The following is a 26,121-nucleotide window of genomic DNA, read 5'->3' on the forward strand; positions in this document are numbered from 1 at the left end:
TACGTGTGCGTGCGTCTGAATGCATGTCTGTAAACCATATACTTTTGTAGTTTTGCTTCATACGCTTTATCCTTTTGTTACCAATACTAGGGGGCCAGATCACCCATGATAGACTTACACTTTCAGTACAGAATTGATGTATCATCTATCTTGTATATTTTACAAGACGTTTGCTCTGCCATATGGTGTAAAATGAAGTCAAAATCTTTTCACCGCCTCTTGAAAGAGTCATGGCTTACCTCAGCTGAAGGATTCTATAAAAGGGCCAACTTTCCTCATTATGTGGGTGCAGTGGACAGAAAGCACATCAGAATTCACTCTACTATAATTATAAGAACTACTTTTCCATTTTGTTGTTGGCTGTTTGTGATTCAATGTGCAAATTCTTGTTTATAGATGTTGGAGCATGTGGCAAATCATCCGACTCAGCTGTGTTTCATAATTCAGTGTTAAATAAAAAAATACAAGATGATAGTCTAGATTTCCCTGCACCCAAACAACTGTCATTAACTTTTGAAAGACCCATGCCATTCATGTTAGTAGGTGATGAAGGTTTTGGGTTGTCAAAATTTATTTTACACCCTTTTGGAGTAAAGTATTTAGATGTTAAAAAAACGTGTGTTCAACTATAGACTGTCCAGAGCAAGAAGGTACAATGAGCGTAGTTTTGGAATTCTTGCAAACAAGTGGCGCATTTTCCATAGATCATACAATGTTAAATTAGATTTAGCAGTGTCTATTGTAAAGACACGCTGCCTCCTCGAAAACTTTGTGCATGATCATGATGGAATAGAGTTTGAGGATACGTTAACCATTCAGGGATTGCAGGACATGTCACCTTGCTTAGTCCATGGAGGAAATATTGCGAACGGTATCAGAGATGATTTTGCAAACTATTTCATTAGCCTTGAAGGTGAAGTGCCGTGGCAGCTGCAAAAAATCTAATTTCTAGAAATGTTATGTGAACATTAATGTGGTTAGGCCTCATTGTTCATCTAGCATTGTATTTGTGATTTGCATTGTGCAATTATAACTATGTTAACTGTAACAAGTCATATTGTTGCATTCACTGAACTGATTGGAACTTACAATTAAAATTATCAAGTGTCAGGAACTTGTACCTCAATAATATTATGATCAATAAATAAAATTCACTCTTGTAGTAGCCACATATGTGTAAATAATTGTAACCAAGAATAATATTTTAACTGTATTTATCGGACCATAGGACCTTAACACAATGATAAGACACATCCTTAATTTTGTTATGAAAATTTTGAAATTTAAGTATTTTTTTAGATTTTCTCTTCATGCACACTGTAGGGGTGAGTTCATGGTTTCCACACTCATCCATTTTGTCCCTTCTTAAGTCATTAAGTCTTAAGTCATTAAGACTGCATAACGGTACACTTGATACTGGTTAACGCAAAAGAAAAGGGGTGAGGGATGCAAATGTGCTTGAAAGAATACCCTTCTAGCCTCATACAGGGGTGGCAACTAAATTTCACTAGTCTTCTATGGTCCGAAAAATAAGGTATTAAATTTGAAAAAGGAACATACAACTTACCATTTCTGTTTTACTCATCCATGCTCTTCTCATTGAAATCAGACACAAACTTCATTATAATTTCTTGCCATGCATTTGTTTTCACCACATTGTTGCTATAGTCATCGCTTTTGACATCCCAAAGGGCAGGATGACTTTCTACTTCACTTATAAAATCTTCCGTCTTAATTAAGTCTAAACTCATGGCTACAATGTGTACAGTATAATATACAATTAATGTTTCGTGGCACTGTCTCAGAAAATGACTGCCTGTCTGCTGGCAAATCTGCAGCGCTGTGTCTGTGATCTGTTTCCCATTGCGAACACTTCAATTGAAACTCACGTACATCCAGCGGTGACTGGTATGAACATCCTGACCATGACCGTCTCGTGTGGTGAGGATGAGTCACTGCTGCGTCACAGTAGCCCGGTGAGACAGTGTAGTGTTCCAGTGTGAATGCTCCATTTCGAACGATTATATCTCTGTTGGTGACCATCACTATGACCATCACCTGTGTCCCAGTGTGAAATTGGCCTTAGCAAGCAGCCACCACTCACTCAGCCAGCTGCCATGAGGACATCATCCACTAAAGCTCACCTGCCAGTACTTGGTGCTGCTACACTGATGGTCCACTCCATGCTCACCAAACAGCAGCTCAGCTCCTGCCCAGGGGACAGCAGATTGTGAGTGGGATGGGTGCAGGCACCATGGCACCTTGCCTGTCACTCGCAGAGGTGAGACTTTGTGCTGGATGGCTGGCATCCTCTGCAAGTGTTCTGATAATCAACTGTACCACTATGGTACTCACACAGAGTGACATGCCTAACTAGAGTGCATGCCACTAACAGACTGTGGGCATCTGCATTCTATGGTACATATATCAGGACCTGCCAACTGTTTGTCAGCCGCCAATATGTCTACTTTGGCATTTGCCATAATGGGCATAGCCATCACACTGCAGCATCTGAGTGTAGCCTCATGAATGGTGATAAATTGATTATCTTGGTGGTACCATTTTAATGAGGTGGCACTGGCCTGTATCCTCACCAAGATGCACCACCATCACCCAGTCCTGTGCAGAAGTGGCCTGCCACCACTGGGTTGACTCCGATTAGTGACAGAATTGAGATTGACAGTTCCTGCAACCACCATCCGTGGATGAAACTGATGACTTGGTAATTGAAGGGTTGCAGTTTTGTAAATATGTGGTGAGGTGAATACTGCTTTTCCTCTTTGTCTTCTTCTTCTTTTTCATTGTCTGTGTTGGCTGGTTGATTTGGGAAGAGGAGAGAAAACAGTGAGGTCATTGGTCCCCTCAGATTAGGGAAGGAAGTCAGCCTTGCCCTTTCAAAGGAACCACCCTAACATTTGCCTGAAGCGATTTAGGGAAATCACAGAAAACCAAAATAAGGATGGCTGGAATGCATGTCCAGTGTGCTAACCACTGTGCTCCCTCACTTGGTCATTCTCAAGGAGTACATGTGTGTGTGTGTGTGTGTGTGTGTGTGTGTGTGTGTGTGTGTGTGTGTGTGTGTGTGAGCTGTAGCAGCTGGTGCATTTATGTTACAAATGAATGAAGTAAAAATTGTCTGAGAGACTGGCAGTATTTCAAGCTAGGGAGAAGGAAATAGATTTTCACAGTCCTCCATGGTATGCAGAGGAGATGCAGAGAAGACTTGACAACTGATGGGTTAAAAATGGACTTAAGGGCACAAGAAATAGAAAAATTTTGGGGAAGACTTGTAAAAGAGAAGTGAGGAAGTAGGGAGAAAGGAGAAGGGGAAAGCTGAAACGGAGAGGAACGTGTGTCTTGATTACCTATTCCTACAAGATGCCCAACCATCATTGTTGTAGTTAAGCCTGACAATACTGTGAAGAGTAAGACAAAACATAACAACTGGAGGGATGATCTTTTAAGTGAGAAAATTAAGGTAGTTAATGATTTGGGTACTAGCATTGCACAGATCCCTTGAAAATGTATGCAACATGTGGAGTACTAATGTTGTGGATGTTCAGAGCAGTAGTGCAGTAGTATCAGCTCCAATATCACATGCAATTGTCAAGTCTGAAGTAGCTGTGGTGCCAGACAATGTAAGTCTGGGTTGTACCAAAGTGAACAAGTGTGTCATGTGCAGTAATATCTACTGTATTGGGTGATAATGGGTGTTGTTTTGAGGCCTTGGAGCATGGACTATATGCACAGGGAAGTCCATGTCCCACTGATTTTTGCATCATATGGAGTGGAACTGCTAAGATGATGTCATAAAAATAAATCTCGTGTGGCTAGGGCATCCCGTCGGGTAGACCGTTCGCCGGGTGTAAGTCTTTTGATTTGACACCACTTCGGCGATTTGTGCATCAATGGGAATGAAACGATGATGATTAGGACAACACAACACCCAGTCCTTGAGTGGAGAAAATCTCCAACCCAGCCAGGAATCGAACCCGGATCCTTAGGATTGACATTCTATCGCTCTGACCATTCAGCTAGCGGGGGCGGACTTGATGTCATTATAGGTACCACAGGGAATCTACATGAAGCTTGGCGGTGGTAGTTGTGTTGCAGATGCTGTGGAAGAAATGATAAAGATAACAATGTTATGAAAAGGATAGACTGCTGCTCATCATATAGAGGAGATGTTGAGTCACAGACAGGTACCGTAAAGAGAATACTATATACATTCAAGCTTTTGGCTAAAAGGCCTTCTTTCAGAGTTGAAAACATACGAACATTCAAACAAGCATAACACACACACACACACACACATTATCACTGCCTGTGGCTGTTGTGGTCAGAGTGTGGACTGCAACGATCCCCGATGGGAGCAGCAGTCTGGCATAGATGGGATTTGCTGTGGGGAGCAGGAGAGATAGAAAATGGATGGGGGGATGGTATAGTGCAGTTTCTGGCAATGTGGAGGGGCATGGTGGGGACAAGGTAGGGCTGCTAGGTACGGTTGGGAGGTTTGGGGGATTGTGAGAAAGGGGAGTGAAAAGGAGGGAAACAAAAAAAGGGGAAAAAGGCTAGTGGGTGTGTTGGTGGAATAGAAGACTATATAATGTTGGAGTGGAAGCAGGAGCAGGGAAGGGGATAACTACGTAGGTGGAGAATAAGAACTAATGAAGGCTGAGGCCAAGGAGAGTTATGGGAACATAGGATGTACTGCAGGGAGAGTTCCCAGCTGTGCAGTTCAGAAAAGCTGGTGTTTGCAAGGAGGATTCAGATGGCCCAGGCTGTGAAGCAGTCATTGAACTGAAGCAGCCATGTAACCTACAAACTGCAAACACTGTGCTGCTTCTTATGTGGCCATGGAAACCAACAAGCTCATGCTCATGTTGGGCAGCATGTTCAGAAACTGTGGGGCCATCTGGCTCTTGGTCACAGTTTGTGATTGGTCATTGATGTAGACTGAGAGCTTGTTGGTTTTCATCGGCACATAGAAAAAAGCACAGTGGTTGCAGTTTGTAGGTCACATGTCTGCCTTCACACGTATCCTTGCCTCTGATGGATTGGAGATGCCCGTGACCAGGTTGAGGTGAGGAGGGTCTTGGGAGGATGAATGGGATGGGTCTTACATCTATGACTATTGTAGGGATATGAGCCACGCAGCAAGGGGTTGGGAGCAGGGGTGGACAAGGATATTGTATAGATTTGGTGGTTAACAGAATACCACTGTTGATGTGATGGGGATGATAAGGGGTAGGCTATTCCTCATTTCAGGGCATGATGAGAGGTAGTTGAACCCTTGGTTGAGTATGTAATTCAGCTGCTCCAGTCTTGGTGGTACCAAGATGCAAGAAGAGTGCTCCTTGGTGGTCGGACAGTGAGTATGTGGGATGTGTTAGGTGACTGGACAGACAAGGCATGGGGAGGGGGGTCTGTTTATGTACTAAGTTGGGAGGGTAATTTCAGTCTGTGGAGGCCTCAGTGAGACCCTAGGTATATTTGAAGAGGGATAACTATCACTACAGATGCAATGACTACTGGTGACTAGGCTGTATGGAAGGGACTTTTTGATATGGAATGGTTAGCCATTGTCAAAGTGGTATTGGTCATGGTTGGTAGGTTTGATATGGGTCGAGATACTGATACAGCCATCCTTGAGGTGGAGATCGACATCTAGGAATGTTGCTTGTTGGGTTGAGTAGGACCAGGTGAAGTGAATTTGGGAGATGATGTTGAGGTTATGGAGGAATGAGGATAGGGTATTGTCACCTTCAGGCCAATCACAGAGAGGTTATCAATGAATTTGAAACAGGGTAAGCAGAAGTACCAGAAAGCTTAGCATTCTAGGAAGAATTCAGCTTGTGACTAGAACTATAGTGAGAAATATAAGTGGGATGACCTGTCAACATATTTTGATTGCTAGTACCATATGTGATTCATGTATAAGGGTAGGTTTGGCAACATATTTTCTAGGAAAGAATAAGGGGAACTGGTTTCATAGGGACAATGCACCAAGTGATGTTACAAAACAATGAAAAACCACTGGAAGGACAAAGGAGATGCTGAGTATAAGGGTTTAATCAAGTCAAAGGAGATTTGCTAGGGTTAATTTATGGAGAGGGAACATGTTTGCTGTATCATTCTTAATTTGTAAGTGGGAAGTGGGTGAGAGTTAATTGTTGTGTGTGGGAGGCATTACAATGTGATTAGCATTAAGATATGTACTGTCTAGATTTAAGAGGGCATAAGGCTACTGAACAGTCAGTGCATGGGGCCCTTGAGAGAAATGTGATGAGGTGTATTGCAAGTTACCAGGACTAGTGTGATGTTACTAGTTGTAAGTTGTGGTGTGCTTTCTCATGAGAACTAATGGACTCTTAATAAGTGTGACAAAGATATAATCTTGTAGTTGAAAGTAAGGATCTAAATAAATAAATATTTTAGGAATTATTTGCAACCTCTGAATCTTGTGTTTCAAGCTACCTAGAATTTATGGAGTGTAAATTTTTTTCAATATTGTACATTGTTGGCCATGTATGTTGAGTTTTGTTGCAGACCAGTCGAGAGTAAAGACCTGGGGGCTGGTTCTTCAAAACGAGGGAGCTGTTGTTGTGCCATCACTATTTTCTGGAGAGTCTGTGGATTCAACAGTGAGGCATTGCAGAAGCTGTAGGCAGCCAGCAGGATGTTGGTTACGGCAGTGGAGCCATTTATACTCTGTGAGACAGAGCAGACCTGGCATCATGAATATGCTAGCATAGGGGTAGGATGGGGTTCTTACAGCATGGGCCAAGTGGTTTCCCCACTGGCCAGCTGCATAAATGTTGTCAGAAACATGACCAGGGTAGGTGCCTCAGCACAACAAATGAGCAACTGTCTCTTATAAGCAGCTGTTACTTTTTAGCAGAGATATTCACAGCCTGGCAGACTGACTTAATATGAGGGGCCAATATGGGGCTGTGCTGCACCATGATCAGCGAACAGCCACCATGAGCCTGACCAACTACTACCATGCCACCATCTACTAGTGTCAAGCCCACCTTCCAGGACTTGGTGCTGCTACACTAGTGGGCCACTCCAGACTTACCCAGCAGCAGCTTTACTCCTGCCCAGGGGCAGAGGATCATGATTCAGGTGGTATGGCCATCCTCTCCTCTGCACCAGTGTGGGCGCTGTGGTGCTTATACAGGCAAGACTTCCCACTCGGAGGCTGGCATCATCTGCAAGTATTACAGACATCTACCGCACTGCTGATGGCACTTTCAAAGCATGGCTTGCCTAGCTGGGTGCATGCCTCCAGCAGGCTGCAGGCATCAGTATTCCAGGGTGCTTACATCGAAATACTGACACCTGCAGCCTGCTACTGGCATGCACACCAGTTAGGCACGTGCCAATTCTGTGCGCCACAGACCTACCACACCATGGTTTTCTACTGCATCTCTTTTCTCCTGTGATTTTTGAAGAAAATGTCTGCAGCATAAGTAGTTTGTAAACATTGGAGAATTTTGGAAGCACCTTTTTGTTACATTTCTTTGACAAAATGTTGCAATGCCTAATTTTATGTTTTTGCTTTCCTTCTGCTATTGCCACTTTATAATCACCTATGACTGACATTTACTACCATTTTCTGATATTTCATTAATTTGCTGTCATGTACTATTTGATCAGTTCCTAAATTTAATCATATATTCTCTTTGTTTCATCATCTGAAGGTCATAAAATAGGACAAATAAGCATCATATTGGTTTTCCTCATATTCTGGGTTGAAGAATTCTATCACTGCCTTACTCTCAATAACTCAGGCTGCGCTGTACTTTCAGATTTTAAGAAATTACAGGGTATGTTTCTTCATTAATCGATTATATTATTTTCTTGGTTGTGTTAGTTGTCCAACAGAAGTAACTGTTTGCTCTTCCTATTTATGATGCTAATGCCTGTTGCTTCTGCCATTAGTCTTTTCAATTTTTGTCCTGTGTCTCCAGTTTTCCATGACAGTTAATAATAAAAAAATTAATGTTATATTAGAACTTAGTTTTTTTTCATTTTACTCTTTATCCACTACTAAGTACACTTATCCTATCCTTTCATGTATGGGAGGAAAAGGGGCCTGATATTCTTCAGAAATTTGCTGTATGAAATAAGGCCATGATGAACTTAAGAATATATGTGTATTGCGGGAACATTTTGTGTCACTCTTGGAACGGTTTCTGTTATATTCTGCATCTGTAAGCCATTGATCATTGCTAGCACCCACCATCATGTACATTTTTCATGCTAAAACTACAGATGGGTGCCTCAATTCTCTATATCCATCTTATCTCTCTTTTTGCAAGAAGCCACTGTCAGTTTGTGATGACACTTTATTATGAAAGTCTTCAGGTACTAGAGCTCTGTATTTTTAAGAACATGAGGAAGAAGCACCATAAATGCCACTAGAGCATTTACAGGAAATATAAGCACCTCATTGGACTAAGTTGCAAATGTTTCAGGAATATTATGTGGTCTAATGGAAGTCTTTGATCCAGTGAATCACTCATTACTATGTTACAAACTTAGTAGCTATGGTAACACGGATACTGCCTTTCAGTGGGCCAATTATTACCTGATAGAAAGGAAACAAACAGTTATTTGAACATCAAATTCAGTTAACTGCCACTCTAAATGGAAAACAATTTTCCAGACAGTCCTGAGGGTTCAGTACTAGGTCCATATGTGTTCTTGTTTATATATATATATATATATATATATATATATATATATATATGATTTACCATTAAATATGGATGCTCATTTGGGCTAAGTCACAGATGACACTTCAGTTCGGATAGAAAGTGGCACTATAGAAAAAATTCCAGACTGTGTACAAAATGTTCTAGTAAAACTTGTATCCTGGTTCCATAAAATGGACTAAAACTGAATGTTGCAAAGAACCAGATAATTCAGTTTATATCTCTGCTATAACTTATTTTGAATCTGTTACTCAATATGGTATAATTTTCTGGGGAAATTCCACAAACAGCACAAGGTTATTAAATCTTTAGAAAAAATCATTAGAAATGTGTGTTGCCCATAAAAATGAGTCATGACATCTGTTATGTAAGCAATTAAAAATGCTAACCATTCCTTCAGTGTACACTTCTGAAATTTTGATTTTTGTATACAATATCGAATATAAATTTGAAAAGTACTGCATTAACCACAGCTATAGTACTCATCATAAAGAGAATTTCAATCTTTCCTCATATCAATTGAAACTTCATGCTCAGGCACCACTATATAGGGGCTTAAAGTATATAAAAAAAACCACAAGGAAGAAGCATATTAAATGTGGATCTTGGCTCTCTGGAGAGGTAATTCCACAACATTTTAGTGGAGAAATGTTACTATACCATTGAAGAATTCATGGAAGACAATCTGACACTTTGAACAGTAGAAATATGTAGACTGTTTATCTGTAAACTCTTAATTTATAAAAAAATATATTGTATTTTTATTAAATGCACATGCATAACTCTTGATATATAATTCATAACTTTCTGAAAATAATATGGAATGATCTTTAGTAAATCATTATATTCTTTTTGAACTTGGCATGTCTCCTGTACAATGATCTAATGAGCTGTACATTGTATGTAATGAGACTAATAAATCATATTTCACATAAGCAGTGAATGGTTCCATCGGTGCCTATAAGTTTATGACCAATTGTAATAATAACTAAAGCATGATGACACTGATACAACTTTTTAAACTGCAATGTCCATCCGAAAAATTAGTCTTCTGCAGGAATTTGTTTATTTTCTATTATTTTTAGGTACAGGTATAAATGAAGGGGTTGGTGGAAGAAAGTGCTAACCCTCAGTTTAAAAAGGATTAGTCTGCTCACATAATCTGTGGTGTTTTCAAATGAACTAGAGAGCACTCTTTATTTATAAACTATTTTGTCTTGTGTATTTATGTCCTTGTCTTTGAAACTAATCAAAATTATAACAAGCAGTAGCACAAAATACACTTGTGAGTTAGCATTTACCTCCAGCAACACCTTCAAATTTGATAATGGTTGTACTGACATCGGGCAGTTCTTGAATTTTTTCTAAGTGTAACAACTGGTAATACTTATTTAGGTGTATTATCTTCTACAGTAATGTTATTTTCAGTCTATAAATTTAAATTCTGAGCCTGCATACAACATGGCTAGATATGTATTAAGTTAGACCCTCCTTCTGTATATTTGGCAGTTTTTTACAGGACCCCTTCAAACTTCAACAGTGCACTCAAACTGATGTTTAGTTACATGTTGCACCAGTTGTTACTTTTGTCTTATTGATTCAAGGAAATGGTACATCAAATTAATTTTTTCTTTTCCCCTTATGCTAAATGTGGTGTGCTGCTTCTTTCTAGTTTGACACAATTATCTTACAGTAATGTCATGAGAAAGTTTTTACATATGTGTATGGTCCAAAACAAAACATTACTGAGTTATTACCCTCTATACTAATTAACATGAAAATGAAATATACAGTATTTCATGAATTTTGTTTTTCTGATGCCATAGACATCCAAGAGGCCTTCCTCATTATAGGATTGTGGTATTAACACCATGTACTATAATGTGTTTAATGTACATATAAACATTAGTCAGTCTATAGAGCTTGTATTTCTGATAATTATTTTTGCATACTTTCTTGTTTCTACATTGTTCTCAGTTGACATGAGATAAAGAGGGGGTGGGGGACACCAAAAAGACAAAGTATCAAGATTCACTCTACATAATCTTTTTCCACTTACCACTTGAAGGTTTCAAATCACGACACATGTTGTGACAGGACACAAAAATATCAATCCCTGGAAGCAATTTGCCCTATTTCTTATGCAAAGTAAAAAATCCATTATGCAAAGTACTTTATTAAGAAACAATAAATAGCTGTTGCCTTCTGTTGATGAAAAGGGTGAAATCCTAGTTCAGTTTATGAAAGAACACTCATAATAAGTTCATCAAATATTTTACATCTTTGAAGAAATTAGAATGAAACTGTGAAAACAACAAAAATAATCTAGGTTTGGAAGTGTTCTCCCAAAAAGTGTGTGAACACAATAAGAAAAAAATCTTTTATGTTGTTCTCATTATGTGCTTTTTCTTTTCTTTTTTCAGGCTGCAGTATTCTTTTTAATAAATGAGGTCTGTGTGTAAATATGTAAATTGCAGCTGCACATCACAAAGTAAACTAGTGAATAGCAGGGAATACCATAAGGTAACAAACTATAGCACACGCTCAGGGCAATCCACTCTGATAGAAGGAGCAGACAGTGAGTTAACATGTAAATGTAATACAAGTAATAAAATTTAACCTGATTTTATCCTAAATGGATTATAACAATAAAATTGTTTATGCAGAAAAATAGTCTGCAGTCATATTACACTTCAAAAATTTCATTCAAAGAACTATGTTTCTCAGTGTATGAGATCATCTTCATAAAATCTCCCCTGAAAGCATGAGAAAACTCCAAAAACTTTCAAACATTTTTTTTTCCAGTGATATGAATATTTGAATATATTTTAGTCCTTGATGACTGGAAAATGATGATGCATTTATGAAATAATTCTATTTCATTCTCCACTTTTTTTGTAAATCTGAGACTGATTGTGACCACTCAACAGGTATCTAATCAATCACTTTTGATGAAAACTCCTTTGTAAAGTATAAAAGAACATTTTGCATAATAAAAGTTGGTTCTCATGTAATGTAACAGAAGCTTTTGGTTAGTACATTAGATTGCTAGAAATTCTATATATCTGTTTATACTAATCATTTTATTTTTATTTACAGTATCAGCTCACATAGCGTAATTCAAAATTTTGTTTTGATTTGCTTTCAAGAAATTGTACCTAACCCAGTGAACACTTATTAGAAATCAGAACCACCTCTCATTCACAGTGATGTATCACTAACTTTGCAAAGCCTGAGAATGCTGCTCATCTTAATTTTGGCTCTCATCTTTCAGAACAGTCCTTTGAAGAAATTTAGGTATTTCACTCAACGCATTAAAACAAAATACCTTTATTCTAATGAAACAGTGGAAACTTGAGGTTGGAATATCAAAAATATAAGGAAAACCCACCATAAAGGTGATATGTTGAGTTGCAGACAGTCACAATGAAAAGACACATACACATTAGCTTTCGTCCAAAGCCTTCTTCAGGACAGGAACCACACACACATTCATTCACATGAGAGAGCACACCTCAGGCACAAAAGACAGCTGTATGCAGCAGCTTGGACTGGAATGCAGCTGTAATGTTAAGTGAAAGCAGCAATCTGGAGGGTATGGGGAAGGGAAAGTGATAGCAGGGTATGGGTGGGGGGAGAGAAGAGCATTGTCTGGTGGAGCATGCAGGGACTAGACTGCAAACAGGTGAAGTGTTAGAGGAGGCTGCATGGCAAGAAGGTGGGGAGGGGAAGGAAGAATGGTGAGTGAAAAAGAAGTGGAGCAGGGAGTGGGAAAGATGGGCGAGGGTGTTGACAGAAGGTGGAGGGCGAGGGAACGAAAATAGGGAGGAGATGAGAGGACAGTGGCGGGAACTGTTGGGTGCAGGGTGTGGGGAAAGTAGGTTACTACAGGTTGAGGCCAGGATAATTTTGGAAGCAGAGAATTCGTTGTAAGGATAACTGCCATCTGAACAGTTCAGAAAATCTTTTGGTTTAGGGGAGGATCCAGATGGTGTGGGTGGTAAAGCAGCCATTGAAATCAAGCATGTTATGTTCAGCTGTATGTTGTGCCAAAGGTGGTCTACTTTTCTCTTGGCCACAGTTTGACAGTGGCAGTTCATCCTGGTGGACAGCAGGTTGGTGGTTATGACTATATAAAAAAGTTGTGCAATGACTGCAGAAGAATTGATATATGATATAGCTGCTTTCACAGGTGGCCTGGTCTCTGAAATGGTAGGATAAGCCTGTGACAGGACTGGAATATGAAATGCCAGGTGTGTGGGTTGGGCAAGTCTTGCACCAGTGTCTTCAGCAGGGATATGATCCCTTGTGGGAAGGGTTTGGGATTGGGAGTGGCATAGGGATGGACTAGGATGCTGTGGAGGTTGGGTGGGTGACAGAACACTGCTTTAGAAGGGATGGGAAGGATCTTGGCAAGGATGTCCCTCATTTCAGGGCATGATGATAGCTAATCAAACTCATGATGAAGAATGTGGTGCAGTTGTTCTAGTCTGCGGTGGTACTGGGTGATGAAATGATTAGTCCTTTGTAGCTGGTTCTTGCAGTTAGTGGGAGGATTGGGGATGTGTGGTGAAGTGATATGTGAATGTACTGGGTGATGAAGAGAGCATTCCTTTGCAGCTGGTTCTTGCAGCTGATGGAAGGATTGGGGTTGGTGTGGGGAAATGACACAGGATGGTACTGGGTGATGAAGGGAGCACTCCATTGTAGCTGGTTCTTGGAACTGGTGGGAGAATTGTGGGTGTATTGGGAAATGGCACACCTCTATGTATATTAAGCCCATAGCTCATTCCTCATACAGCTTACTAACTTTATCCTAACTCACGAATACTTCTTCTTTGAAGGGAAGGTGTACAAACAAATCCGCAGCATAGCCATGGTCACCCACATAGCATCATCCTATGCCACTTTGTTTATGGGCTGTCTAGAGGAGACCTCCCTAGCTCCACAAAAAGCCAAACCCCTAGTCTGGTTTAGGTTTATTGATGATATCTTCATGCTCTGGTCTCAGGGCCAAGACACCCTATCCTCTTTTCTTCAAAACATCAACACTTCTCCTACCTGGTTCACCTGGTCCTCCTCAGTCCAGTGTGCCACCTTCCTGGATATTGACTTCCTCCTCTCTGATGGCTCCATCCACTCCTCTGTCCACAGTAAACCCACCAACCACCAACAGTATCTGCATTTAGACAGCTGTCATCCTTTACATACCAAAAAATCCCTCCCACACAGCCTGGACACTCGGGGATGACATATCTGTAGTAACAAGAACCCCCTTGTCCAGTATGCTGAGGGTGTCACCAAGGCCTTTACAGACAGACACTGTCCCAGACCTAGTCCGTGAACAGTTCTCCTGTGCCATTTCCCCACACCCTTCCCCCAATTGTCCCACCACCCACAAGAACCAGCGACAAAGGACTGTCCGGTTTATCATCCAGTACCACCCTGGACTGAAACAACTGAACCAGGTTCTCATTCAGGGCTTTGATTACCTATCATACCCCAAAATGAGGGACATCCTACCCAAGATCCTTCCCACCCCTCCTAAACTGCATCACTCACCTACCTTCACAATATCCTAGTCCATCCCTATGCTGTTCTGAATCCAAACCCTGTGGAAGACCCAGGTGCAAGACGTGCCCAACCCACCCAACCACCACTTTGTATTCTAGTCCTGTCACAGGCTTATCAGACCCCACCAGAGGCTGGGCCACCTGCGAAGGCAGCCATGCCATATACCAACTGTGCTGCAATCACTGTTCAGCTTTCTAGTTTGGTGTCCTGTCACCAGGATGAACAGCCATTGCCAAACTGTGGCCAAGAGCAAAGTAGACCACCCTGTGATGCAAAGTGAAGCTGAACATAACATGCTTGATTTCAATGGTTGCTGCACTACCTGAGCTGTCTGGCTCCTCCCATAAACCACCAGATTTTCTGAACTGTTCAGATGGGAGTTATCCTTACAAAACATTCTCCACTCCCAAAATGATCCTGGCCTCAGCACCATGGTAACCTACTTTTCCCACAACCTCCACCCAACAGTTCCCACCTCTCTATCCTACTACCTCCTCCCTCTTTTCATTCCTTCACCCTCTTTGTGTGCCACACTCTGCCAACACACCCACCCATCTTTCCCCTTCCCAGCTACACTCCTTTTTAGCTAACCATTCCTCCCTCCCCACCTCACATTCGTGCCCCACAGCCTCCTCTGACACTGCACCTTATTGCAGTCTAGTTCCTGCACACTCTGCCAGACAGTGCTCTTCCGTACCTGGCACCAATACCTTACTGTCGCTCACCTTCCCCACCCCTTCCAGATTGTTGCTACTGTTCTACATGACAGTTGCATTCTCATCTGAACTGCTGCAGATGGCAGTCACATGTGTCTGACGTGTGCTTGCTTGTGTGAATGAATGTGTCTGCGTATTTCCTTTTCTGAAGAAGGCTTTGGCTGATAGCTAATTGTCATCTTTATGGTGAGCATCAATCTATATTTTCCATATATTGTTTATTCAGATGAATATTTGTATTTAAAAAATGATTTTTTATTTACTGTGAATTAACTGAAACATCAATAAAGATACTATACATTGATAACTCTCATAATATAGGGGGCAGCCAAATGAAAATGAGGCAGATAAAAAAAAAGTAAGCAAATTATTTATAATTTAAAAAGTAAAAGCCATAACTGTTAATACAGTTATACCACTGTGAGACAGACCAGTCAATACTTTACGTGAAAAATGTTTGGTTGCCTACAGAACCATACACTTCTTTGTCCAAAGCAAACTGAAGCCCACAAATGTCTTTCCTCAGGGTTTCAAAAATAAGGAAATTGGGACTGTAGGCAGGATGTGTACAGGCATCCCAGCAAAACTTCTTAAGCATACTCGAAACAGCCTTGGCAATGTATGGATGAGCCCACATGTTTTGACTGTGCTACAGAAGATTAACTGGGAGGCGCTTACACATCCTCCATACAGTCCCAATCTCTCTACATATGATTCCCACACGGCTGGAGCTCTGAAGAAAAACATTCATGGCTGTTTGCTGATTTGCTTCAGACGTAGAGGTGCACACCTGTGTACAATCATGGTTCCATGACATTATTCCTTAAGGCACGAAGCACTTTGTTTCACAGTGGGATAATTGTATCAGTGGTTATGGCAAGTAATTTTGAAATAATAAATAGTGTACTAATTTTTTAGGGTTCTGTATCTCAATCAGTAAAAGCAGAACCCTGATAATATCACTCTGTCATCTGTCTGTCTCTATTGGTCTGTCCGTCTAACTGTTAAAACCCTTTTCCTCAGGTGTAGGTGGACATACCAAATCGAAATTTATATCAGATGTGAAGGTCTATGGTTCCTTGGCAGTGCAAAAATCTGGATCTTCTAAGTCAATGGAATCAAAAGACATGGTCATTTATGTCACATATTTTGAAACTTGCAAACTCACTCATCAAAACCTATAGGGTACTTCCCATTGACTAGATCAATGGACTTGGCAAGAAGCAAAGTTTAACAGTGCTTGTAAAGATAAAAATCTGAAAGGTGTTAATGATTATTTATATCACGCAAATACTTTTTTGTCATTTGTTATCTGACTTCAGATAATTAAAACATTCTTGAATGTCTTGGAATTCCTGGGAGCGATATCCTGCCAGTATCAATGTCAATAACAGGAAAAAATTGTCAAGATTCTTGATTTCTGTGATGGGTATACAGTCTGTAGGCCTATATATAATTAAGTTTGTATGGAAAACTAAGCCCACATCCACGCCCATGCCTGTGCATCTTTGACCCTACATCCTGCCAGCTGTACACACAGTGTAAGGATAGCATTTTCACAGGTGGAGTAGAGTGGAGTAGGGGTTATGTTAGATGAGGTGGGTGGAGGGAGAGAGTAGGGAGGGAGGAAGAGGGGTTGAGGATGGGTAACTAGCAGCTCAGAAGGAGACAGCAATTTTATTGGCTTGAAATGTGGGAGGGAGGGATGGCAGATGTGTGGGCTAGATATGTGGTGCACAGACACTGGACCCAGTGAGGTGTGGCACACAATGAAGGTGAGGTGGAGATGTGGCTTGAGAAAGGGTGGCAGGGCAAAGGGGGGAGGGTGAAGCTATTGGATAGAGGGAGTGGGGACAGTGGGTTAATGGAGACTGAGGCCAGGAGTGTTGGGGGTAGTGAAGGATGTGTTGCAAAGATAACTCCCATCTGCATAGTTCAGGAAAGTTGGTGGTGGAGGGAATGATCCAAATGGCCTGGGTTGTGAAGCAGCCATTGAAATTGGTCATATTTTGCTCAGCTGTGTGCTGTGCCACTGGATGATCAACTTTGCTCTTGGCCACAGTTTGGTGTGGCCATTCATTCTTGTCAAGAGCTGGTTGGTTGTCATACTAACATAAAAAGCTGTGAGTGATTCCAGCAGAGTTGTTATATGACATAGCTGCTTACACAGATGGTTCTGCCTCTGACAGGATAGGATAAACCTGTGACAGGACTGATACTACTGAAAGAATTTCCATTCATGTTCACCAACACCTCCAACCAATTGCCGAAACCTAGCATCGTACATCAGTAATGCTAACCACTTCCTTCACTGACTCTTCACAAACCCAACCCTTTTACGAGTGAGATGGCACAGTCATTAGCACGCTGGCTCGCATTTGGGAGGATGAGGGTTCAAATGCACATCTGGCCATCCCGGTTTAGGTTCTCCATTGTTTCCCTACATCACTTTACACAAATGCTTGGATGGTTTCTTTTAAAGGATATGGCCAATTTCCTTCCATATCCTTCCCTAATCCAATGGGACTGATGACCTCGCTGTTTGCTCCCCTCCCCTCAAAATCAACCTACCAACCCCTTTATTTTCATTATTCCTGCTCATAACTGTTGAAGCTATTCCAGTACATGTTAATGTCCCTCATGCCCATGGCCTTGCCACTCCTATTGTCCTTCCGACTCCAAACCCAGTACCTCATTCCTTGAAACACCTTACCAACAATATCATGATAAACAACCCTCTCAGTAAACCCCAAACCCTTTGTCTTGTTCAGGCCCATTGATGACATCTTCATGATCTTTACTCATCACCAAGACACCTTATCCTCATTCCTCCACAACGCCAACACCTTCTCTCCCATATGCTTCAACCTGTCCTCCTCAATCCAATGTACCACCTTCTGGACCTGGAACTCCCTTCTCTGATGGCTCCATCCAGCTCCCTGATGGCACCATCCACACTCCTGCCCATATTAAACCCAACAACCACCAACAGTGCATGCAGACTGACAGCTGTCATCCCTTCCACATTAAAAAATCTTGCCAACACAGCCTGGCTACCTATGGATGGCATATCCCAGTATGCTGAAGGCCTCATGATGTCAGTCAGGCACTGCCTCCCAAACCTAATCTGCAGACAGATTTCCCCTAGCATATCCCCATGCACTCTTAATCCTTTAGAAAACGTCGTTCCTGTGAAAACAACTAGCTCTTTATTCACAGAAGTGTTGAGTGCTATTGACAAGGGATTTCAGATCGATTCTGTATTTTTGGATTTCTGGAAGGCTTTCGACACTGTACCACACAAGTGCGTGCTTATGGAATATCTTCTCAGTTATGTGACTGGATTTGTGATTTCCTGTCAGAGAGGTCACAGTTCGTAGTAATTGGCGGAAAGTCATCGACTAAAACAGAAGTGATTTCTGGCGTTCCTGAATGTAGTGTTATAGGCCCTTTGCTGTTGCTGATCTATATAAAGGATTTTGGAGACAATCTGAGCAGCCGTCTTCAGTTGTTTGCAGATGACACTGTCATTTATTGACTAATAAAGTCATCAGAAAATCAAAACAAACTGCAAAATGATTTAGAAAAGTTATCTGAATGGTGTGAAAAGTGGCAGTTGACCGTAAATAACGAAAAGTGCGAGGTCATCCACATGAGTGCTAAAAGGAACTCGTAAAACTTCGGTTACATGATAAATCAGTCTAATCTAAAAGACGTAAATTCAACTAAACACCTAGGTATTACTATTACGAACAACTTAAATTGGAAGGAACACACAGAAAATGTTGTGGGGAAGGCTAACCGAAGACGGCATTTTATTGGCAGGACACTTAGAAAATGTAACAGACCTACTAAGGAGACTGTCTACACCATGCTTGTCCATCCTCCTTTAGAATACTGCTGTGCAGTGTGGGATCCTTACCAGATAGGACTGACGGACTACATTGAAAAAGTTCAAAGAAAGGTGGCATGTTTTGTATTATCGTGAAATATGGGATAGAGTGTCACAGAAATGATACAGGATTTGGGCTGGAAATCATTAAAAGAAAGGCGTTTTTTGTTGCGACGGTATCTTCTCACAAAATTCCAATCACCAACTTTCTCCTCTGAATGTGAAAATATTTTCTTGACACTGACCTACATAGGGAGGAATGATCACCATGATAAAGTAAGGGAAATCAGAGCTCGTATGGAAAGATATAGGTGCTCATTCTTTCCATGCACTATACAAGATTGGAATAATAGAGAAATGTGAAGGTGGTTCTATGAACCCTCTGCCAGGCACTTGAATGTGATTTGCAGAGTATCCATGTAGATGTAGATGTAGAATTCTCCCACCACATCCAAGAATCCGCTACAAAGGTGCACGCCCCCTTGTCACCCAACTTCGCCCTGCACTGAGACGGATGAATCATATCCTTCATCAGGACTTTGAATATCTATCATTATTCCTAGAAATGAGGGACATCCTACTCAAGATCATTCCTGCCCCTGCTAAAGTGGTATTCCATTGCCCACCCAACCTACACGACATTCTGATCCATCCCTATGCCACTCTCACTTCCAACCCCTAAGCACAGGGATCATATCCCTGTGGAAAACCCAGAAGCAAAACCTGTCCCTCCTAGACCACCCACTACTTCCCACTCTAGTCCTGGCATAGGGTTATCCTATCACATCAGAGGCAGGGCCACCTGTCAAAAAAGCTGTGTCATGTAACTACTGTGCTGCAATAAGTGTACAGCTTTTTATATCGGTATGAGAAGCAACCGGCTGTGCACCAGAATGAATGGCCACTGCCAAATTGGGTGACCAAGAACAAAGTTGACCACCCTGTGGCACAACATGCAGATAAGTAGAAAATGCCCAATATCAATGACTGTCATTTGGATCCTTCCCAGAACCCCAGCTTTTCTGAACTATGCAAATGGGAATTTTCCTTGCAAAATCTCGTTCACCCCTGTAACCTCCTGATTAGCCCACTGTTCCCACACCATCCACCTAAAACATTCCCCTTCCTCTGCCCTGTCAACCCTCTCAATCCATGTCCCCATGTCACCTTCATCGTGCGCCAGACCCCACTGACTACATTACCTGTGCATCACATGCCTAGCCCTTGCACCGGCCATCCCTCTCTTCCACATTCTTAACCACTAAATCTGCTGCCTCCCTCTGAGATGCTAGCTGTCTATTCTCTACCCCTCCCTCTACCAACCTCATCTGACACCACCCCTACTCCACCCTAGTCACCTGTTGAAACGGGCACAGAATAGGTGTGTGTGTATATGTGTGTGTGGAAATGCCTGCTCTAGCTCAAAAAGGATTTGTTGTTTCTCTTTTATGTTTACCTGTCGACAACACAATGCTTCTGCTCCTTTGCTCCTAAGTTATTTACATTCTACTAGAACTTTCAAAAAATGTGTTAGTGCAGTAGAAGAGACTGATGTTCTCCTATTGTATACTTTCAACAAATTATTGGTAGATTTGAACTCAAAGAAGGCAATTTGTGTCACTAAATTACTCTAAAGTGTATTTAACTGGTGGTGATTAGGAACTGTAAGGCTTTTTCATTTTAACACATTATCACACTTTTAGAAAAGCATGATTTACATCAAAACTGAGAGCCTCTAGCCTGCAGTTCTTTCAACTTCAGAAAAGGTAAAAAGATCAATGAAGCAATTCTGACTTATTAATTGAAGGCCTAACAAAATATAACCAAGAATGGGATCTGTGAATTTGGGAGAATCTTCAGTGACAAGAAGTGAATACAGATTTCTGGAATTCCAAGAAAAATAGAAGTGAAAAATGTAGTAAGGGCTGAAATTTTAACACAAGTGGAACTAATAAAAAAGAAAAACAGAAATAATTCTGGTTAAGGTGAAGAAAGATGTAAGTCAGAGCAATATTATATCAGCATACTGATATAAATGTGGAATGGTTTGCAATGGAAGTGAAGGAGAATGTAATAATAAGGATAAAATGACCTGATGTCAGTAAAAATGTGACACTGTCCTCCCATTGAAATGCAAGGAGTGATATGGCTACTGATTATCACATTAATGACAGACAAATACAAACATTAGTCATGAGTAACTGCTCCAAAAGGGCTATAAAACTAAATATGTGAGTTCTGGAAGAATTAATGCTGGCATCAGATTTACTGACATTAACGCCTTACGGCTCAACTGAAACCTTCAATCCATCTGTACCTCTCTCCATCTTTCTAAACTCCCAATCTGTACTAGGGAATCTGATATCATTCCCAAAATTTAATTTCACGAGGCATTTAATTTATGAGACGTGTTGAAGTTCTAAGGTCTATGATTTCTTTTTTCACAAACAGTAAACTCTTGTCATATCTCAATGTGTAATCTCCCTGCAACTTTACACACTTTTCACATCAGTACCATAATTTTATAGCTGCTGCAAAACCGTCCTTAGGAGCCTGTTTTCACCATTACAAAGTCGTAGATACAATAGTGACACAGCTGGAGAATGTGCAAGTACAGTGTGCGTTTTTTATTGTTGGAGAAACTAAAAAATCACCAGCAGCCATGTCAGGGAAGAAGCATGAGAAACCATTTCAAAGTTATCTACCCATTACACTGTTGCGTTGTCTTGATGAAAAACAAAATAACTGTCCCCAATCGTGTGACTATGTTGTTTGACTGGCTGATGTGAAGCCAAAATTATTTTGTTTCATTGTCACATGGCAGTTTGCATTCTTTGACGTGTTGTACTGATGGATGCACATTCAAAGCAACATCACCATAGGTTTAACTCAAATGGTAATGAATTTCAATGGGTGTCACAACATGCAAGTGGAGAAAACAAATGATTACTTGCTATTTTGCTGTTTCTGTGATGAAAATGTCACCATTTGTAGTATCAAAAACACTTCTCATTGCAGCCACTAGAGTTGTGTGTACAGTGCAATGCTGCCTTTTTTTTTCTTTTTCCATACAAATGTGCCCGCATATTTGAAACCGAACTGTATGTTTCTATCAGCTCCCAGTTCTGAGAAAGAAAATCTGAGGTATTAGAACCTGAGTGCACCTTGTACTTATCTAATTTAGAACCTCTATTCATTTGCCCTTTCTTTCTTTTTTACTTTTTTTATGTTCTTTGTTTGCTTTGACTGTTTTGTTCCTGCTTCTTTTCTATGTGTAGTTTCTGACTGTTACAGAACGATGTATAGGAACTGTAAAAGAGAATTTAATTTTAGAAATAGCCTTGGATTCATAAATGTCAGTTTGATGGTTTTAGTTTTGTTGCTAGTAGTTAAAAATTTTCTCTCCTTAATTTCTTATTGTGCAAGTAGATTAAATGAAATTTGATGGATCTCATATTTACCTTAAAATATGTTATTGCAGATGCAACAAACACTTTATTCTTGTCACATTATTTTATATAGGCATAAAAACAAAGGTACACACTGACACTGATGCAAAAGATTGCTTTTAAAATGAAGGACAAGTTAATCTATTTGACTCCCTCTAATTTTCATTACATTATTAAGGATACATATACAGCATATCGCAATTCTTTAACTTCAAGCAACTACAGAATACAGTATAGTCATCCAGTCTATGTTAGTTTTGAACTTGCCACATTTCTGAGCAGTACATTTGGTTTTTGCTTGTACTCTTTCTAGAAGGATCTTGTACATAATATTTACACAAATAATAAGCATTTTCTTGAAAAGAACTCAATCTCTTTGAGTACATATGCCATGGTTGTAGACATCAGATAATGTGCATGCAGTGTGAGATTAATGTTTAGAGAAAAAACATCTGTGTTAGTCATCATTGTTGTTGTTATTTTTATTATTCGAAGAAACTCACCCAGCTTATAAATGCATTTACTTCTATTTTCAAGTTTAAAAATGTCATTGAAGCAGTTAGTTCAGATCCGGTGTGTAGTTTTTAGTTTATTGTGCTGAACAAAGGAACAAATTTACTGCAGGTTGCCAAATTAATTTCTGTATAAAATAAACTGCATCTGTGCCACCTTTGTTTCTTTATACTCTGCCATGTTCACGTATTGCACTCTTCCCTTTAAGTAAATTAATCTAATTGTATTTTGAAAGCAGTTTGAGAGACATATAAAATTCTGGAAAAACATTTCCAACTTTCATAATGTACACAACAGAGTTAAATGGAAACATGAAACCCTTGCCTGCTCTGAGGGCTGCATGTGTGTGGCTAGTATTCATTAATCTCCACTGAATGCACATAGTCCAGTATCTAAGCCACAGAAAAAAGATTTAGTACTCAACAATAGCAACATTTTTAAAAATATATATAATAAAAATTGTTAATAATGTCTTAAATTGTCAATAATTATAATGTAGGATACAATACACAGTTTATTATCAGTAAACATCAGAATTTTTACTGTATTTCATGAAGGAAGTCACTTACATTATTATAACACAGGTTGCCTCAAACAGAATAATTTCCTTACGATCTATGACTAGAAGAAATGGAGGACAGCTGGTAATATGCCCCTATATTTAAACTGTGGAAAACCTTTCAGGACATATTAACATTTGTCACCCAAGGTTATTTCTTTGAGACATATTGTCAGTGAATCCTGGTACAGGCAAAGATAAAAAAGAAGCGTGAGGTAAAATATTTCAGTTACTGCCATTCGCTTTTAAATAGTTGCAATATATTCATAATTATAAATTAAACCAACATTGATCTGAGAAAAATTGTTTTTTTTCCCTCTTGAATATGATAATTTACATTAGCATGTTAAAAACAGCCAGTATAGCTGTTTGTGAGAGACTACATAAGTCTTCACACATTCATCATTTTGTAGATATACTTCAGCAGTACATTCACAACTGCAAATATTCCACACTTGAAATCTGTGGGAATGATGTTATATTTTGCTGTGAAAATACACTCATTACACTACATTTATTAAAAACATCCAGAGTAGTTGCTGGCAAATGAAAATTGTACCCTGGACTGGGACTAAAATCCAATTGAGCTATCCCTCTACAACTCATGACCTGACCTCAAAGCTTCAGTTCTGCCAGTACGTACCTCCTTCTTCTCAAACTTAATTATGTAAGTTTTGCACTTTCACCTTAGTTATATTGTATTATGCACATATGTGTTGAAATACAGAAACCAGAAGTAATCACAGTGCAACCTGAAAACTTGCGTGTTTGTATCACAACTGCACAGAAGGAAAAAGAAACAGTAAAGTCTATGGTGCACAGCCTGTGATTGGACTATTGGCCTCACTGTGAGTATAGTGTGACCTTTCTTTGTCGCAGTACTTGGAGGGAGAGAATGGCATGCCCATTCTTCTAGCTGCTCTTTATTCTTGGTGAAGATCACCAGTACTCATTTGCACATGCCTGTCTCAGTCGACTGCCAGCTCTTTCTTGGCCCATGATGTGTACTAGGGTGAGGTGGGGGTTGGGGAGTACAAGTTGGAGTGGGGTGAGGGATGGAGAGAGGCAGGAGGCAGGGAGGTGGTTGGGGGTAAGTGTCTAGCAGCTTGTGGGAAATTGAGGAGCCATCTGTAGGCTAGCTAGGGTTATAGGTAGAGGGGGCAGATGGCAGATGGCAGGGAACACAGTTTCACAGACTAGGGTGAGAGATGGCGAACTGCAGCACACAACTAGCTGATACGTATTGGATGGGAGTACTGGGACAGGGAATGGTGTATGTACACACACACACACACACACTATTGGGTGGGCAGTGGAAGGACAGTGAATTACCTGAGGTTTAGGCCAGTGAGGTTACAGAGGCGGAGGATGGGCTGTAAGGATAGCTCCCACCCATGCAGCTCAGAAAAGCTGGTGGTGGTGTGGAGGATACAGATGGCATGGTTTGTGAAGCAGCTCCTACTCCAGTCCCATCACAGACTTATTCTACCCCATCAGAGGCTGGACCACCTGTGAAAGCAGCCATATTGTGTACCAGCTCTGCTGCAACCACTGCACAGCATTTTATGTTGGTATTACAATCAACCAGCTGTCATCTAGAATGAATGGCCAACACCAAACTGCTGCCAAAAACAAAGTAGAACACCCAGTGACACAACATGCAGCAGAGCACAACATGCAAGATGTCAGTGGCTGCTTCACAACCTGTGCCATCTGAATCCTCCCCACCATCATCAGCTTTCCTGAGCTGCACAGATGGGAGCTATTCTTACAACATGTACTTTGCTCCCGTAACCTCCCTGGCCTAAACCTAAGGTACTCACTGTCACTCCCCACCAAACAGTTTAATAGTTTGTGTGTGTGTGTGTGTGTGTGTGTGTGTGTGTGTGTGTGTGTGTGTGTGTGTGTGTGTGTGGGCAGCACTTCTGTTATATACAAGAAAATATTTTGTACTTTTTCCATAAAAAGGCTTGGAAGAATACTGTAAGAATGATATGTATGTAAATATACACCTTGAAATTAAGTGGACACAAATCAGCATCCCAAATGAAAAAAAGCTAAGGTAATAAGATAAGCTATTTGAAAATTGATAGTAAAATTACAACATTTAAGACACTGAAACAGTTAGGGAAATAATTTTCAAATTGTTCATCCTGACATTTAGGTCAAAGTAAATGACATTTCTTCATTTATTACCTTGCGTAGAGGAAAAAGTGGCAAGTCTTTGACATATCACAGTGTTTCCAGTAATAGTAGACTCATTACATTTATTTTTGAGCTTATGTAAAAATAACTTTACGGTGACAGTGTTGTGATACATGTTTTAAAAAACAAGAAAAAAACAATTTTCTGTGTGAGGCAACCTGTACAAGTTATTGACAAAGATGTTTAAATAACTCCAATTCTTTTTAATTTCAAATCACTTTTGCCAACTTCATAATTATGAACTATTTGCCCCAAAAACTGGCCACAATGGACTGTATTGTCTCTGAATCCTATGATGATTCCTGGCAATGCCTACAGGTCATTTCCATGCTGCCAGGTGTGGAAGAGGTCACCTGCAACATAATTTGCATACTGGTAGTCAATAATTTAGTTACATTCCAGTAACAAACAGAGATTACTCTCTTTATAAAATATTGTTTTTATTATCAGTAAGCCTGTTATTGTTATTACATGAAATAAAGGTGAGACT

At 40.4% G+C, this 26,121-nt stretch overlaps 1 protein-coding gene across 1 annotated transcript in view; it reads right to left on the reverse strand.

Moving 5' to 3' along the window:
* Positions 1-22,416: 22,416 nt before the first annotated feature.
* The window catches only part of LOC124795952 (homeobox protein OTX2-B-like), a 332,264-nt gene continuing 328,559 nt past the window's right edge, over positions 22,417-26,121 (reverse strand). Inside the window, exon 7 of the mRNA XM_047260031.1 lies at positions 22,417-25,984. The gene's annotated coding sequence lies outside the window, so the exon portion shown is untranslated. The remainder of the gene's footprint in view (positions 25,985-26,121) is intronic.

This window comes from Schistocerca piceifrons, chromosome 4 (genome assembly GCF_021461385.2).
Source record: "Schistocerca piceifrons isolate TAMUIC-IGC-003096 chromosome 4, iqSchPice1.1, whole genome shotgun sequence".
NCBI classification, from domain to species: domain Eukaryota; kingdom Metazoa; phylum Arthropoda; class Insecta; order Orthoptera; family Acrididae; genus Schistocerca; species Schistocerca piceifrons.